The sequence below is a fragment of the Leucoraja erinacea genome, chromosome 15 (assembly GCF_028641065.1).
Source record: "Leucoraja erinacea ecotype New England chromosome 15, Leri_hhj_1, whole genome shotgun sequence".
Classification (NCBI taxonomy): domain Eukaryota; kingdom Metazoa; phylum Chordata; class Chondrichthyes; order Rajiformes; family Rajidae; genus Leucoraja; species Leucoraja erinaceus.
In genome coordinates this window covers 13,288,805-13,305,731 of record NC_073391.1, presented here as the reverse complement: position 1 = coordinate 13,305,731, position 16,927 = coordinate 13,288,805, and the positions used below count along the sequence as shown (strand labels likewise).

At 41.9% G+C, this 16,927-nt stretch overlaps 2 protein-coding genes across 5 annotated transcripts in view; both read left to right on the top strand.

Annotated features, from left to right (window-relative positions):
• mki67 (marker of proliferation Ki-67) overlaps positions 1 to 16,927 on the top strand; it is a 274,252-nt gene that overhangs the window by 57,804 nt on the left and 199,521 nt on the right.
• The window catches only part of ptprea (protein tyrosine phosphatase receptor type Ea), a 259,188-nt gene that overhangs the window by 136,624 nt on the left and 105,637 nt on the right, over positions 1 to 16,927 (top strand). The window contains exon 1 of one of the 4 annotated variants that reach the window (XM_055646693.1): positions 11,769 to 12,156. The exons of the other annotated variants lie outside the window; for them this stretch is intronic. The gene's annotated coding sequence lies outside the window, so the exon portion shown is untranslated. Of the gene's footprint in view, positions 1 to 11,768; positions 12,157 to 16,927 lie in introns of those variants that run through there. 4 annotated transcript variants of the gene reach the window in all.

Here is a 16,927-nt window from a genome sequence, read left to right as displayed (position 1 = left end):
TATTGTCCACGAATAAGTGCTGTGAGAAAAATCTGTGTCAGTTGGCTTCCTGAACTTTGCACTGCCCTTGGTTAACCCATAATCATCTGCTGGGTGTGCTATTGAATGCGGCAGTACTCAGACGAGATAATGTCAACCCTGTAATAATGCAGCAGTAGAGTTGCTGCCTAACAGCACCAGACACCCGGGATCGATCCTGACTACGGGTGCTGTTTGTACGGAATTTGTATTTCTTCCCGTGACCACGTGGATTTTTTCTGGTTTCCTCCAACACTCCAACGACGTACAGGTTTCTAGGTTAATTGGCTGTGGTGAAATTGTAAATTTACCCTAATGCGTAGGATAGTGCTAATATACGGGGTGATATCTGGTCGGTGTGGATTCGGTGAGCTGAAGGACCTGTTTCTGTGCTATATCTCCAAAGTCGAAAGTCTAAATCTCCCCCTGCTCCGCACTTTACAACCTCTACATACTTGGGTCTATGTTGTTTTGTCCATGTTATCACTCCCTGAATGTTCCCCTTCACTCATTAAGCAGATCAGATGGGGCCAGAATTATTTTTAGTCCGCAGTGCCCCCATCAAATAACCTACTACTGTTTGGATACAAGGCCGCTTAGCAGTCATGATATAATTTCCCTGCAAGAATCAACATCTTTGACAAAGTAGGAGAGAAGATAAGCAACAAAGACAGTTTAAGGCTTTGCCGGCCAAAGTTGTGATTTCCTGCTGTTACCACAGAATTGTGTTTACAAAAAGCCAGGTCTGGGATGGATCTTAAATTTGTGCACTAAACGGGACTCTGTAAAATATTTTGTGCTGCCAAGGGCTAATGGGACGAAACACAGAGTCTGAAGTTAATGGAAATCCCAGGTATGTCTGTGCGGGCAACACTTAAAACATGCCCAACCATGGGACTAAAATCAGAAATCGGTCCATAGACAATAATCACCCACCACTGGCCCAAAATAAGATTCTGTTGCAGAGTATAATTGGAATTCTTAAATGCCTCTACAATTCAGGTTGCGATTCAAAGCACAACTGGATTTGCATTTTTATTTTATTCAGTACGTAGGCTATGTCCTGTAAGTTGCCTCCCAATAATACATACTGTTCTCACTGTCACTGTACAACAGCCAGTGACACCGATGTTTCCTTGGCAACTGTATGCCAGTCCGACCCTGGTGTCAGTGCTGCAAGGTTGTAGTTGGCAGTGTATTACTTCACCTGGAGTTGAACGTACTCCCTTCTCTGGATTATTCACTGAAGATAAGTTGAACAGTCGTTGGCAATGAATTGCTGGTGAAATTGCAGAATAGAACAATTTATGCGAGTGAAATAAATCTAAAATATTACTTGTGAATAGATTTAGCACATTCCGAAGGCAGTATTTATACGCTTGGGTCTTTAATGCATATTTTAGCAGGTTGTGGTGACATTCCCCAGGGAGCAGGACAGCTGAAGGGAAATGTAGTGTTAAGTGAAGCAGCTTAACTTGATGCGGAATTTAAAAATCAGGAATTTTGAAGTAAAAAAGAGGTAACAGATATTTCAGTGAAAGACACGAGGCTCATATTAGAGTCAGTGTGAGTGTAATAAATATCCTTGATGACTCATGGATTTATTTAGTGCCATCTGATTAAACGCTGTCTAAACAGATGAACCATAAAGAGCACAAGTCTGTGTTCGCCGATCTTAACCTTGTGAAATGGCACATGAGAAATGGCCAGGAAGTCCCCTGGTTAGGGGGAGGGAAATAGCTGGAAGTACACAAATGTCAGTGCTAGGCTACAATCTGCCTTTGCTGCCATGTCCTATTTTTTTTAACCCATTGTCTCTTCTCTAGGTGTAGGAAGGAACTGCAGAAGCTGGTTTACACCAAAGATAGACACAAAATGCTGGAGTAACTCAACGGCACAGGCAGCATCTCTGGACAGGAGGAATGGGTGATGTTTCGGGTTGAGACCCTTCTTCAGACTGAGAGCCCAGGGAGTGGGAGACTCAGAGATGAGGAAGAATAAGGTGTGAAAACAAGACATCGAAAGAGATTGTCGATGTTGGTCAGGGAAAATGTAGAACGTAGCTTGGGGAAGAATATTGACCTCACTTGAAGTTAACCTTGCTTTCCCTCAGTCCAGCCCTCCCCCTTCCCAGTTCTCCGACCAGTATGGCTGTTCCCCTGATTACATTTTATATGTTTGTTTGTTGTCACCTTCTCATAGCTAAAAATGATCTATTCTACATTTTCCTGACCTGCATCTCTCTTAATGTCTTGTTTTCACACCTTACCCTTCCTTATCTTTGGGTCTCCCTCTCCCCAGACTCTCAGTCTGAAGAAGGGTCTCGACTCGAAACGTCACCCATTCCTTCTATCCAGAGATGCTGCCCGTCCCACCGAGTTACTCTAGCATTTTGTGTCTCCCTCTAGGACTCTGTTCCTCTTTTGTTAGATGCTGCCTAACCTGCTGAGTATTTTCAATAATTTCAGGTTTTATTATACTGTGTACTGCAGTTACAATTTGCACAGGTGTACTTGTCGTTCAGGAGATCTGTCAACTCATTGTATCATTACTTGCTTTTATTCTTCCTCTTCTGAAAAACTCACATGAAAATAATAATAATCGAAGTTCCACTGGTGCAAACCAGTTCTTTGCAAAAGATCAATCAATGTCTCTCATTTACCTCTTTCAGTCATGCATTCACATTGTTGATGTTATTCTTTCTAAGTGATGACAATTCTGTAATGCTGTCAGACCTTCCCTGTCCTATATCTTAAGGGCATCCTGATCTGAAGAAGCTTCTTCCAGATTTGTGGCTGGCACAGCTGCAGCTTTCTGTAGAAGATTCGTGGAGTGTGGTTTACAAGGCAGTTACATCAGTGGCATTTAATGATTCACAAGGGGACAGAATTGCAAAGCATCATGAAAATCCAGATGACTGCATACATTAGTGCAGCGATAATATGAAGAAAAAATAGGCCTTCCTTTTATTCATTGTCGTCTTATTTTAAAATGATGGTGATATAAAGAACAGGTATTTTGTATTGCGTGGGATATTTTAATCAGATGCTCCGAAGAGCAGAGTACTTAATCATTGGCATTTCAGCACGGAACAAAGCCATTTGTATCATGTAATTGCTCCATGTAATTGCTGGTTTCACATCCGAGTTATCCAGGAACATGTATGTTTTCATCTAAAATCATTGGGATTTAAAGCGTTACAGATCAGCCTGTACCATTGCACTCGACTGCCTGCTGCTGCTGCTGCTGTTCCACGGCAAGAGCTGGCCTCTGCCAGGTTATTTTGCCCAGCTCTACAGCATCTTTCAGACTGAAACCTTTAATACAATGCAACCAATGGTGCAATGTGATACAATGGTGTATCATACTATCAGTGCATGTCATATCACTACACATTAAGCACTACAACCTCCAAATAGACCGCATTATAGAGACTTGAGGACATTATTTTTGACTTTGTACTACTATTACCTATTTGTCTCTTTTTTAGATATATGCTGAACTTTGCATACTCCTGCACCTATTTTCTATGTTCCTATGTTTCTATGTATGAAACAAATTCACGTAAGGTTGATGTATGCCACATGATAACATGTCCCATTGTTGCCTTCTAGATCACCCTTGCAACTTAACAGAGGAATAGTAATGTGTTAGTTTTGCTGCTAATGGCTTCTGATAATGAGGAAAAATAAGATTTTATGGTGAATTGGCCATTTCCAATTCATGAAAGTAAAACTATTTTCATAGCATGATACTATTGTCAAGCTTGAAAGGGTTCAGAGGATGTTGCGAGGATTAGTTGGTCTGAGCTACAGGGAGAGGTTGAGTAGGCTGGAGTGCAGGAGGATGAGGGGTGATCTATTACTTGGAATGCAGGTGGATGATCTTATAGATGTGTACAAGATTGCGAGATGAATAGATCGGGTAGATGCACAGAGTCTCGTGCCCAGAGTAGGGGAATCGAGGACCAGAGGTTATACAGGTAGGTTTAAGGTGAAGGGGAAAAGATTTAATAGGAATCTGATGGGTAACATTTTCACACAAAGGGTGGTGGGTGTATGGAACAAGCTGCCAGAGGAGGTAGTTGAAGCTGGAAATATCCCAACGTTTAAGAAATTGTTAGATAGGTACATGGATAGAATAGGTTTGGAGGGATATGGACCAAGCACAGGAGGGTGGGACTAATGTAGCTGGGACATGTTGGCTGGTGTGGGCAAGTTGGGCCGAAGGGCCTGTTTCCGCTCTGTATCATTCTATGACACTAACTGACATCAGAGCATAGTGTTGGTTTGAGAACATCTTGGTTATCTGATTGCCACAAACAACTCCCCAATTCTAAGAAATGTTAGACATAGACATAGAAAATAGGTACAGGAGTAGGCCATTTGGCCCTTCGTGTCAGTACCATCATTCAATATGATCATGGCTGATCAGCCAAAATCAGTACCCCATTCTGGCTTTTCCCCCCATATCTATTGATTCCTTTAGCTCTAGGAGCTAAAATCAAACTCTCTTGAAATGTTGTTCTGTGAGGTTCATTTAGTCATTTCTGGGATGCTATTCAAATTCTTTGCGTGCCCAAAGGCTCTTCACAAATGGGTGAATGGAGTATGCAATAAAACACAAATCTATAGAAAGGAAAGGCTTTGTAGTTGATCCATCAAACTACATGCAGACCTCAATTCCGCTCTCGCTCAAAGCTTGCCATTACCGTCCAACCAATCAACTCAAACAGGGGAAAATAGCAGAAATGAAAAATATCCCCTGACTTTTGATCTGAAACACGATGAGCGAAGCTATCTAATTAAAATGATGTCTGTATATTTTCTACACCATAACTTTCCTTTGTGATTAAGTTAATTAAATAGTTTACAGGGTCCTGCACAATTGTTCTGGCTTCAGCAATGCAGGCAATGAAATTAAACTCAACTAATTATTTAAAGTTGGCAATAGCACCACTGTACTGTTATAAGCACACAGCTGGTCTCTTGTCCTTCAGGGAAGTATATAAAATTATGGAAGGCATAATAGTCAGAACATTCTTCCTACGTTGGAATTGCCAATGACATGAGGGCATAGTTTTAAGGTGAGAGGAGCAAAGTTTAAAGGCAATGTGCGGGGCAAGTTTTTTACACAGATGATTTGTGGGTTCCTGAAAAACGCTGTCAAGCGTGGTGGAGGAGACAGATGCAATTAGTGGCATTTAAGAAGCTTTTAGATATGCAAGGAATGGAAGGTAATGGATTACATCAGGCACGGAAATCGCTATCAAAACATGGGGGGGGACACAATTTCTTGGCGGCTGCGCGCACGCTTGTGCACATACACACACACACGCACTTGCGTGCATGCGCACACACGCAAGGCTTTGGCCGTGCGCCCTGTGGACGGTAACATCGGAAGCTGACCTGGTTGGTGACCGACTCCGAACTCCAGCAATAGCAGCTTTGTCCAGCCGAATCATGGGGCTTGAATCGGCCCGTTCACGGGGCCTTTCATGGGCCGGCGGGGGCTTCAACATCAGGAGCCTCGATCGCCTCGATGCAGCAGTTTGATTTTAAGCCATGCCGGGCGCTGAAAGGCCCCGTGAACGGGCCGATTCAGCCCTTAGAAAGTGTCTGATGAAGTCTGGATTACAAAACATGGGGAGGATTGTCTCCCACCTCTCAAAGCATGGGGGGGCCTGTTCCTGTGCTGTGCTACATTCGATGATATCTGCCATCCTAATCCACATTCCAAAACCCCATCAGTGTGGCTGATTTTAATTGCCACAGAAGTGACCTGGCAAAATCCTCGGGTCATAGGTGCACTTGGGAATTAAATACTGATCTAGCCAGCAACACCCACATCCTGTGTAAAAAATAAATCAAACCTTACACTTCTCACAGTAATTCATAACTAAAAGGCAGGAGGGTCTGTAATAAAGTACTTGGATATTTGCTGAAATACTAAAAAAGGGGATTTACATTTTGAGTTCAATTCATCTATTATTCACATCAAGGACTTCTGAATTACAATAAATATACTTCACCTATGGGACAATTGAATATAAATTCAGCTCCCTTTCCTATTACACAATATCATCTTGAATGTGAATTTGTGAGACTAAGAACAGAATCAACATGCTGCTCCAAAATCCTTTGATATTCTGAAACTTCATATTATTTGGAATAATAAATTTGGACTATACTAGAGAGAATTGTATTGTTAGTTTTTTAGTGCAGATATGCAATTACTTTGGAACTCTGTATTTGGATAAAATAGATTTTTTTATCAGATGTGCATTGTTATCTGGAGTCATCTGCACTGGAAGGCAACAAATAGCTCAATCTTTAACAGAGAGAGGTTTGTAGTGTGTGCCAATTTGAGCCATATCGGGGCTGCGATCTAAATTAGATTGGTGGGGTCGGTATTTCAGTAGGATGTCACAGTATGATATGCCATTTTCTTATTGACAATTAAGGTTCTGATGTTTGAATTTGCCTTCGAGCTAATCAGTACATTCAAAGCAAATGTTTTCAATGCTGTCTCTAATCATTTAACATACCTTTGTTGAGTTCTATCATTTTGTGCAAAAATGACCAGATGTTGAAAGAACTGAAATCAACAAGATTAGTTAGAATGTTTGTCTATGTTTGTAAATGTTTATATAAAAAGAGGTCTACTCTAGGGTTTCGGTTATATCAGTGATTCACTGTAATATATTTTTTCACAATTTCCTGCAGCCTCCTAACTGAGTCATTTTATAATCTCAAACAGTAAAAGCTTGCATTTGCAAAGCCATCTGATAACCCAGCTTGGAATTTATCTCTGTTGTTGTCGAACCTTAAATCTAACTTTTTCATCTCCTGTAATATGATGTCTATTTTAATTATTAAATAATGCTGATTTTATAAGATTGAGTAGAAATCTATTCAAAGTCATAAATTACAAAGGAAATAAATAGGGTAGATACAAACATGTTAGGCCAATGAAGAGAGAATTTTGAAGAAAGATTAGTGGAAAAATGGTAAGACAATTGAAATTAGCAAAAGTGAAGTTGAAAGAACATTCTTGTGTAAGGGCATCAGGAATAATGGAATGATAGTGAGAATATGAGTATATGTCTCAGACCACGATCTATCTGATTGGTCACAATCAACATATTTCATCCCATCTAGTGTTAGTAAAATATCTGGCAAAGAATTTGAGAGAAGTGTCAGTCTGCAATGACAGTCCCTAGACCTCCAGTAACTTCCAGAAATAACCACAGACTTAGGCTGCTAATTAGGCTGCTTATAAATGTTTGCTCAGCAATAACCTCCTCAGAGTTTGCCAGAATTATCACAATCTTGAGCACTTATTGACTTTAAAGTTCAAAACCCATGACTCTGTTGGAGATGGCTCAGCTAGGCTCCGTGAATTTTAGAATTGCAAAAATCTACAGTGCAAAACTAGGACATTTCACTCGTCATATTCCTATCAGTCAATAATAACGCTACTGAGGTCACTGCCATTTCACAACTCTTCATCATGCATTTGCACCTGCATTTGCTCATCCAAGTGTTTTTGAACTATGAAGAGTGCGTCTCTCTCCACTGCCTTTTCAGATGGTGCATTGCAGGCTCCTTCTCAATGTGTGGTGGCCACAAGTGTACAAAGAACTCCATGTGTTGGTTAAATTGCTCTAGCATGCTCAACATCATATGTCTGGGCTTTACTGTTCCTACCATATTATAATATTAATAATAATAATAATAATAATAATAATAATAATAATAACTTTATTTATAAAGCACTTTAAACAACTGCAGTTGCCACAAAGTGCTGTACATGAGAACTCATGGACAACAAGTTATCACAAACCATTAAAAACCGTAAAACAAAGGACTACAAAACATTACAAATTAAAAGACATTAAAAGCACTAAAAACAGGAGCAATGTCTCAGCCAGTGTCGAAAGCCAGGGAATAAAAATGAGTTTTTAGGGTGGATTTGAAGATGGACAGTGAGGGGGCCTGTCTGATGTGCAACGGCAAGGTGTTCCAGAGTGCCGGAGCAGCAACAGAGAAGGCTCTATCCCCTCTGAGCTTCCGCTTAGACCTTGGTACCTCAAGGAGCAGCTGATCAGCTGACCTGAGGGACCGGGCAGGAGCGTATGGGTGGAGCAGCTCAGAGAGGTAAGGCGGGGCGAGCCCATTCAAAGATTTAAAAACAAATAAAATAATTTTAAAATGAACTCGAAAGTGCACTGGGAGCCAGTGAAGGGAGGCCAAAATTGGCGTAATGTGCTCCCTCTGTCGAGTTCCGGTTAAGAGGCGAGCGGCAGCATTTTGGACCAGCTGGAGACGAGCCAATGAAGCTCGTGCGACTCCAGAGTAGAGTGCGTCACAGTAATCCAGCCTAGATGTAATAAAGGCATGGATTACTGTTTCAAAATGCTGCCGCTCGAGAATGGGCTTCACCTTTGCCAGCTTCCTTAGGTGAAAGAAGCTGGACTTAACCACCGCGCCTATTTGTTTATCTAGTTTAAAATCACCGTCCATCCTAAAACCCAGGTTTAAAACTGGGAATATTATATATTCTGTTGTTTTATTACATCTTCATGTATTCAATATCTATTATCTTTTCTCCATCATTACGCACATCTAATAATACCCTTTGACTAATATACCCTTTGAGCTCTTCCCCATCAACCACAATTATAATTTTGAGATTAATAGCAAACTTCACAATTATGGTCCCTATACTGTATAATGGCAAAATACACGGGCCTAACTGTGAGCTTGTTACACTACACAATGCCCAGCATTAAAACTTCTCCCGTTAACCTAAAACTCCCATTAAGTTCAGAATTCCCTCTCAGCCTCTTTGCCTTCTATCTTTTTGTCTTCTTTTGGGAGGTTAATTGATAACCAGCTGTTTGCTCATGTTTTTGGTCACTTGTCTCTCTGAAGAAGGGTCTCAACCTGAAACCTCACCCATTCCTTCTCTCCAGAGATGCTGCCCGTCCCGCTGAGTTACTCCAACATTTTATGTCTACCTTCGATTTAAGCCAGCATCTGCAGTTCCTTCCTACACACTTGATATATTTATATATGGTTTGGCATTTGATATTGTCTTATAATACATTTCTGAAAGCCCTTGGGATGATTGATGTGTTAATGATGGGAAGCAAATTGTCATTCCTAGCTAAGGTATTTATAGTCATTCTATCCCCATGCCTTATCTATGCGACCATTTTAGTTCAATAAACCTACACAGTTTTATTTGACAGGTAAAGGGATTGCAAGCTTCATCAGTGCGGAGGAGTGTAATATAAAATGTTGTTGAGATTTTCTTTCCCCTATTTACCTAGCTTCATATTGCAGAAATGACAGTGACTAACAAGAGTACTGTAGTTGCTGGAGCAATTATGTTTCAGGGTAAATCAGCAGACCACCCTGAACTCACTGCCAGTTTCAATAAGCACAACCTTCTGATGAAAAGGTTAATGCTTCAGGACTTCCATTTATTTTTATCCACAATATATAGCCCATTTTTCAAAACTATTTAAAATCATATCTGCAGCACATGACATTCCCAGCAGTATTTATAATTAGTAGTCTTCTCGGCTTTCTGCTTGTTCCACATACTAAAAGTAGTACTTTTTCCCCTTAATTTCAATAGAAACCTTCCTTTCTTCTCAAATTTGCACAGCTTATTTATTTATTTTACTTTTCTTTTTTCGGTTGGAGCTGCATACTAAATCTCGTTGCATTGACGTGCAATGACAATAAAAGATATTATTATTAATAGGAATTCATTATAATTTGTAAGTATTCCTTGATCTCAAAACAAGTTTACAAATGACTTGCATTGTCAATGTTTTGACAATCATCAATGTATTTTTTTAATGTGCCATGCTGATTTTAGACCATTTGGACTGTCAAGCAAACTATTTTATTAGGGTACAGCAGGTATCTTCCCTGTGAGATGTCCGTTATGTGCAAAGGAATATAGTGGGGGGGGGGGGGGGGGGGGGGGGGGGGGGGGGGGGGGGGGGGGGGGGGGGAAGGGGGGGGGGGGGGGGGGGGGGGGGGGGGGGGGGGGGGGGGGGGGGGGGGGGTGGCTTTTTCTGATATGTGGTTAGCAACACATTTCTCAAGGTTTAAGGGGGGATATTTCACTAGAAAATCCTGGAAGTGATTCAGCGAGGCCCGGGTCAAGAAGGTGTGACAATTTGGGCTGCAAAGAACTTGCTCCCATTTGCAACAAAGGTAGCTTGGAAAAATATTACTAACAAGATGAAGCGGTGACTGGATATGAAGTGGTCTGCCTCTCAGAGGCAGGCAATCTTTCCTGTTCTAATCAAGTATCACAATTCCATTTTATTGGTGATATGAGCAACACCACTTGAGTAAGCAGCTACTGAAATTGAAGAAAGAATCAATTTGTGTTGCTGCTTATTATCATGAAGCCTTTGCTTTGCTCTCTGGTCTTTGTTACAAGCAACATTTATTCATGTCTTCTCCAGGGCTCGGATAACTGTAGATACAAACATTATTGGAGAGGCAAAACAAGTCAGAGATGCCCAATAAAACTGAGTGGAGAGGCGCAGATAGCAGCACGGCGGCACAGTGGTAGAGTTGCTGCCTTACAGCGCCAGAGACCCAGGATTAATCCTGACTGCTGGTGCTGTCTGTATAGAGTTTGTACCTTCACCCCATGACCTATGTGGGTTTTCTCCGAGTGCTCTGCTTTCCTCCCACACTCCAAGCACATGCAAGCTTGTAGGTTAATTGGCTTCGGTAAAATTGTAAATTGTCCCTAGTGTGTGTGTGTAGGATAATTTTAGTGTATGGGAATCTCTGGTCTGTGCAGACTTGATGGGCCGAAGGGCCTGTTTCCGCACTGTATCTCCAAACTAAACTAAAGTAAATAGATATCCATTGAGAGTAAAAACTCCAATGAGTTCATAAGTGATAGGAGCAGAATTAGGCCATTCGGCCCATCAAGTCAAATCCACCATTCAAAATGGCAGATCTATTATTCCCTCTTAACACCGTTCTCCTGCCTTCACCCCATAACCTCTGACACCTGTAATAATCAAGACTATCTATCTCTGCCTTAAAAATGAGGAGAGCATGTGCAGCCAAAGTGAATTCAGCCACTAGTCTATCCAGTAAGTGTAAGTTATACGATGCTAGATCAGGAGCTGTGGCTTTCTAGTGAGGTGATGAGATGCACCCTATTAAATTGTATCCCTTGGGCATATTTGGTGATCATCCAAAAGAAGAGCTGGTGAAAGCAAGCATGCAGTATCAGTAAACCTCGGATAAGTTCTCAGACATTAAAAATTGTGCCTTTTAAAAAAGCCACTTCTAGTTTTCCCAACTGCACAAATGCAACATTGTTAAATCTTATTTTTTAAACCAGCAATCTACCACAGTCCCCTTAAGACTGATTCAGTTTTTGCCTGAAGTACATAATGGGGTCAGCGGACACTCACAAATATTACAGAATTTGCTTTGCCTAATGAGTGCCTAAAGGCTCAGTACATTGATGTCCAGTTTGTTCCTGTGGATCTCATTGATTACAACTGTGATTCCTTTTTCATTGTAGTGCTTTTAAAAAAAAATTCATCCTCTGATCCATGTTTTTAAAATACGCCGGAATATGGTTTGTTTTTGTTCGAAACAGGCAGTGGAAATAGGGGCCATCGTGTTAGTTTTTTCTACAATTTTGGGCTGAACGAAGACTGGAGGAAAGTGACAGTAATAATAAACATCGTAACTGTTCTGGTTTTTGGTGCAGTTGAATGGCAAAGATTTTTATTTTAGTCTAAGTGCATGCCGACGTGGGATTTGATTGCTTGTCCAAAATTACTTCTTGCAGTGTAACTTCTGCGTACGTACATTCATCGACTGGCCTGCATCTTATTTAATGAGCAGTGACTAAATGAATTATGAGGGCAGTCCACCGACCAATATGCTCAGTCAAGAGTAGCAACATTTGAGGAGATATGCATGAAATAACGGAGCAGCAGGAAGATACTAAACTCTGCTTGTGTTTGCATTCTGAGAACCTATTCATAGACAATTGGACCACGGAAACGATAGGTCCTGGTTTGATTTTCATCCAGTGACATGTTGTTCATTGTTCCACACATTTACTGTGGTAAGAGCATAGTAATCTGTTTTAGTTTTAAATAATATTTTAAAGTATATGAATGAGAGCTATTGCTGTTTTGGAATGGGTTAAATATATAAATAGCAGGTCAAGATTTGTGAATGAATTTCTTGCCTTTGCAAAGATTTTACTTGCCTAAAAGTCCTGTACGGAAGTGAGATAATTTTAAATGTATACAGAACATTTTTTTCAGCAGGGTTTAAAATACTTATTGGAATCGAGTTTGTAATGACAGACAGTAAGCTGACAATGTTCTTAGGATATTTTAGCATTGCGAAGAACAGATAGCTTCAGCAAGATTTTCTGTAATATTCTTTGCTCTGAAAATTTTCAATGGTCATTTGGAATTGTTGATTCTTCTTAAGATTTCTCTTTCAGTGGCTGCAGTGCAACATCTCAATTATTCCCAAACATTTCCATTGCTTGTTATCTTATTAATTGCCAATAGTTTAAGGCATTTGCTAAAAATTGAGGATTGTCTCTGTTGACGTTAGTCAGAGAGAAGATCAGAAGGTTTTATCTAATAAGATGAATGGAAAATGTAGACTTTAGTGAAAATAAATGTTCTTATCAATAAGCAAATAATCAGCGGCTGTTCATGTTCATATTTATGTAATTGCTTATTCATAGGACAGTAGTATTTGGCTATTCCTATTTTGCCCTTATGATGGTGAATTGCACATTATTTTGTGGTGCTACACCCAACACTGGTGACAGAGATTTCCAAGATTTAGACTTGTGAGAGTAAAGGTATGAATATTGTATCTGCAGGTGGACGGCATGGTGGTGCGGCGGTAGAGTTGCTGGCTTGCAGTACCAGAGACCCTGGGGCTATGGGTCTTGTCTGTATGGAGTTTGTACATTCTCCCTGTGATCGCGTGGGTTTTTTCTGGGTGCTCCGGTTTCCTCCCACACTCCAAAGATGTACAGATTTGTAGGTTGTCGTGTTCAAGAAGGAACTGCAGATGCTGGAAGATCGAAGGTACACAAAATTGCTGGAGAAACACAGCGGGTTCGGCAGCATCTATGGAGCGAAGGAAATAGGTGACGTTTCGGGCCGAAACCCTTCTTCAGACTGAAGAAGTCTGAAGAAAGGTCTGAAGAAGGGTTTCGGCCCGAAACGTCGCCTATTTCCTTCACTCCATAGATGGTGCTGCACCTGCTGAGTTTCTCCAGCAATTTTGTGTACCTCAGATTTGTAGGTTAACTGGCTTTGGTAAAATTGTAAATTGTCACGGGTGTGTAGGATAGTGCCATGTATGGGGATCGGTGTTTGACATGGATTCTGTGGGCCGAAGATCCTGTTTCCATGCTGTATCTATAAACTGAACTAAACTAAACTAAACTAAGTGAAGGTGATGTGTCACTTGGAAGAGAGCATGATTCTACCCCCATGTATCTGATGTTGCTGAAGGCATGGGTTGAGATTTATTGTCAAAAGATTTGTCATGATTTGCTACAACACTCTTTTTGGGTAATGCATACTGAAGTCACGTTATACCACTCATGTTTACCAAAATTGATGCAATCCAATTGGTGGGCAGCTGAGTCTTCTGTGTCCTTCTGCTGTGACCTAGTACACTATTAGTTCAGGAAAAAGGTTTAGACTTTACACATCAGACTTTAGAGAGACAATGTGGAAACAGGCACCATCGGCTCACCAAGTTCATGCCGTCCAGCAAATCACCCCCGTACACTAGCACTATTCTACACACTAGGGCGAATTTACAATGTACGGTACGGTACAATTAACCTACAAACCTGTACATCTTTGGAGTGTGGAAGGAAACCGAAGCACCCAGGGAAAACCCGTGCTGTCACAGAACGTATAAACTCTGTGCAGATAGTATCCACAGTAGGGATGGAACCTGCGTCTCTAGCACTGTAAGGCAGCAACTCTATCTCTGCATCACTGTGCCAACCTGCAGTAAGTGTCCAAATAATTACATGCGGAATACATTAATCAATAATCAAGGAGCATCCCTCACTTTAGAAAGAAGGGACTATTGACAAAGTTGGTGTGCTTGCATGGGCCCAAGAACTCCTGCAGCAACACCCTGGGGTTGAGGCAAGTGGTCTCCAACTAGCATCTCCTTTGTGCTAAATCTGATATTGTCCCACCTGTCCTCATTGACTACTTGAAGCCAAACCCGACTGCATTGATGTCAAAGGTATGTACTGTCTCCTCTCTTTCTGCAAGTGAGCTCTTTAGTTAATATTTGCACCAGTCTGCGGTGAGGTCTGCTTGATAAATGTTGCAGGCAAAATCCAATGTGCGCACTGTTGAGGAGCTGATTTGTGAGCCATAGGGACTTGATAGCACGGTTGACAACAATTTTGATCACTTTTCTAATGAGCGAAATGTCTCATTGAGCTGACTGGGAGGAATTAATGCAGCCTTTTTATAGCCTGGGCACACCTGGGCAATTTTACAGATGTGTTGCAGCAGCTGGTCCAGAGGTGCGGCTGGTTCATAAGCAGGTTGTCAGCTCCTTCAACCTTGATGTTGTCTGAGCTCATTGTCTTTGCAGGATCAGTTACACTCAAATGTTCCCCGACATCACTTGAAGTACATTGAGCTGGCTGAAGACTGACTTCCATGATGATGGGGATCTCCGGAGGAAGGCTGAGACGGGTCATCCACTCAGCAGTTCAGACATGGCAGAGAGACACTCAGTGTCGTAGTTAGCGAAGCTGCTGCCTCAATGCTCCAGCAACCCAGGTTATATCCTGGCCTTGGTGCTGTGTGTGTGGAGTTTCTTCTCCTACTCTGTGACCAGGTGCTTGTCCTCCCATTTCCCAAAGTCATGTAATTTGGTTGGTTACCCTGGAAGTGATCAAATGGAGGGAAGGTGGGAGAGGGAGTGGGGATGTTGGAAGAAGTGCAGAGAATGTGGAGATGAGTGTAAATGCCAGCACAGACTCGGTGGGCTGATAGGCCCCTTTCCATGCTGTGTGACTGTGACTAAATATTTATTTGTTGTTTTTATTGTCCAACATCATTTGTAGCAGACATGGATCTTTGAGTTTATTGGCTGAGAAGTAACTTAATGCCTTGTGTTTCGCAAACAATAGACTGGTTCTTCATTTTTATGACTGTCTAGTGCTGAGCCTGGCACCTTCTTCACGCTGCACCAGTTCTGTCATGTTGCCAGTGCTGTTTGCCAGTAATAAGTTTCAGATTATGAACAGGCTAATTGTGGATAATGGCTTTATACAGCCCCATCTCCATTCCCAGCACTGTGGCCCGCAGCAATTCCCTCCATACTCAACAGTATTATGGACTTTTTTCAGTAAAAGTAGTTTGGAAATTATTTGTTTGAGTGCCCATCTGTAGGTGTCTGCCATTTCAACCAGCTTGCCCTGTATGGTATGCCTGGTTCCTGCTGCACAATGGAATTCCCCACAGAGCTCAATGGGCCGTTGTGATTCTCAGCCATTGCTTCTGCTGATGGTCCCCGTTAATGGTGATGCAGGAACTACAGGCTCAGCCACGCTTTTGAATGGTTTGAGAGGCTCAACAAAATTATAGCATGTCCCTTGGATTTGTGGAATTCAAGAGATTGAGAGATATGGAGATGGGGCAGGAAAATGGTACTGAGGTTGATGATCAACCATGGTTTGGTAGAGTGGTAGAGCAGTCATAGAGTGAGAGTGTGGACACGGGTCTTTTGGCCCAACTTGCCCACACTGGCCAACATGTTCCAATGACACTAGTTCCACCTGCCCGCATTAGGTCCATATCAGTCCAGACCTGTCCTATCCAGTCTTGGGGTCAATTTAGTTTTAAAGATACCGCGCGGAAACAGGCCCTTCGGCCCACAGAGTTCGTGACGACCAGCGACCCCCACGCACTGGCACTATCCTACACATTAGGAACACATTAGGAACAATTTTTCACCAAAGCCAGTTAACCTACAAACCTGTGCGTCTTTGGAATGTGAGAGGAAATCAGAGATGCCGGGGAAATCCCACGCGGTCAGGGGGAGAACGTGCAAACTCCGTACAGATAGCACCCGTAGTTAAGAATGAACCGGGATCTCTGGCGCTGTGAGGCTCTAATGCTGCGCCATCATGCCACCCAATGATCAGTAAATTTTCAGATGACACAACACTTTGTGAGGCTGTTGATAGTAAAGAGGGTGGTCTCAGGCTATGGTATAACATTCATCAGTATGGACTCGGTGGGCTGAAGGGCCGGTTCCCATGCTGAATCTCTAGAACAAAAAGAAAGTTTTCAGAATCACAGTGTATAACAAGGAGATGGAGGCAGGCACTCTCACATCATTTAGCAAGCATTTGGGCAAGAACTTGAATCACCAAGCTGTACTGTAGTAGGCAACAGGACACGGGCAAGTAATTAGCACAGGTAAGCACTTGATGTGCAACATAGTGAGCCTAGGGTCTGCTTCTCAGCTGTGTGTGAACCATGACTCTGACTCGATGACTAATAAAAGTCCTCTCATCTCTGATCAAAAGACACAACCTCTCCCCTCACCAGTATTCCGGTAGGGATTCATGATTAATCATGATAAAATGCAAGGCTGCATCACCGGAAGCTCCTTGTGTGGTGTTTGGACTGATCTGGGGATTTCCAGCTCAGCGTCACAGCTTCTCTGTTGGTTTTAGAGGGAATTTCCTATTTTTTCTTTGCAAAATCACACAGGATGTAAACATTCAGAAAACCCATAACAAACACTGTGCCCGTATGTGAGGTTTGAATTGTGAAGAAAATGTTTCTGTAGCTGAAAGCTCCCAA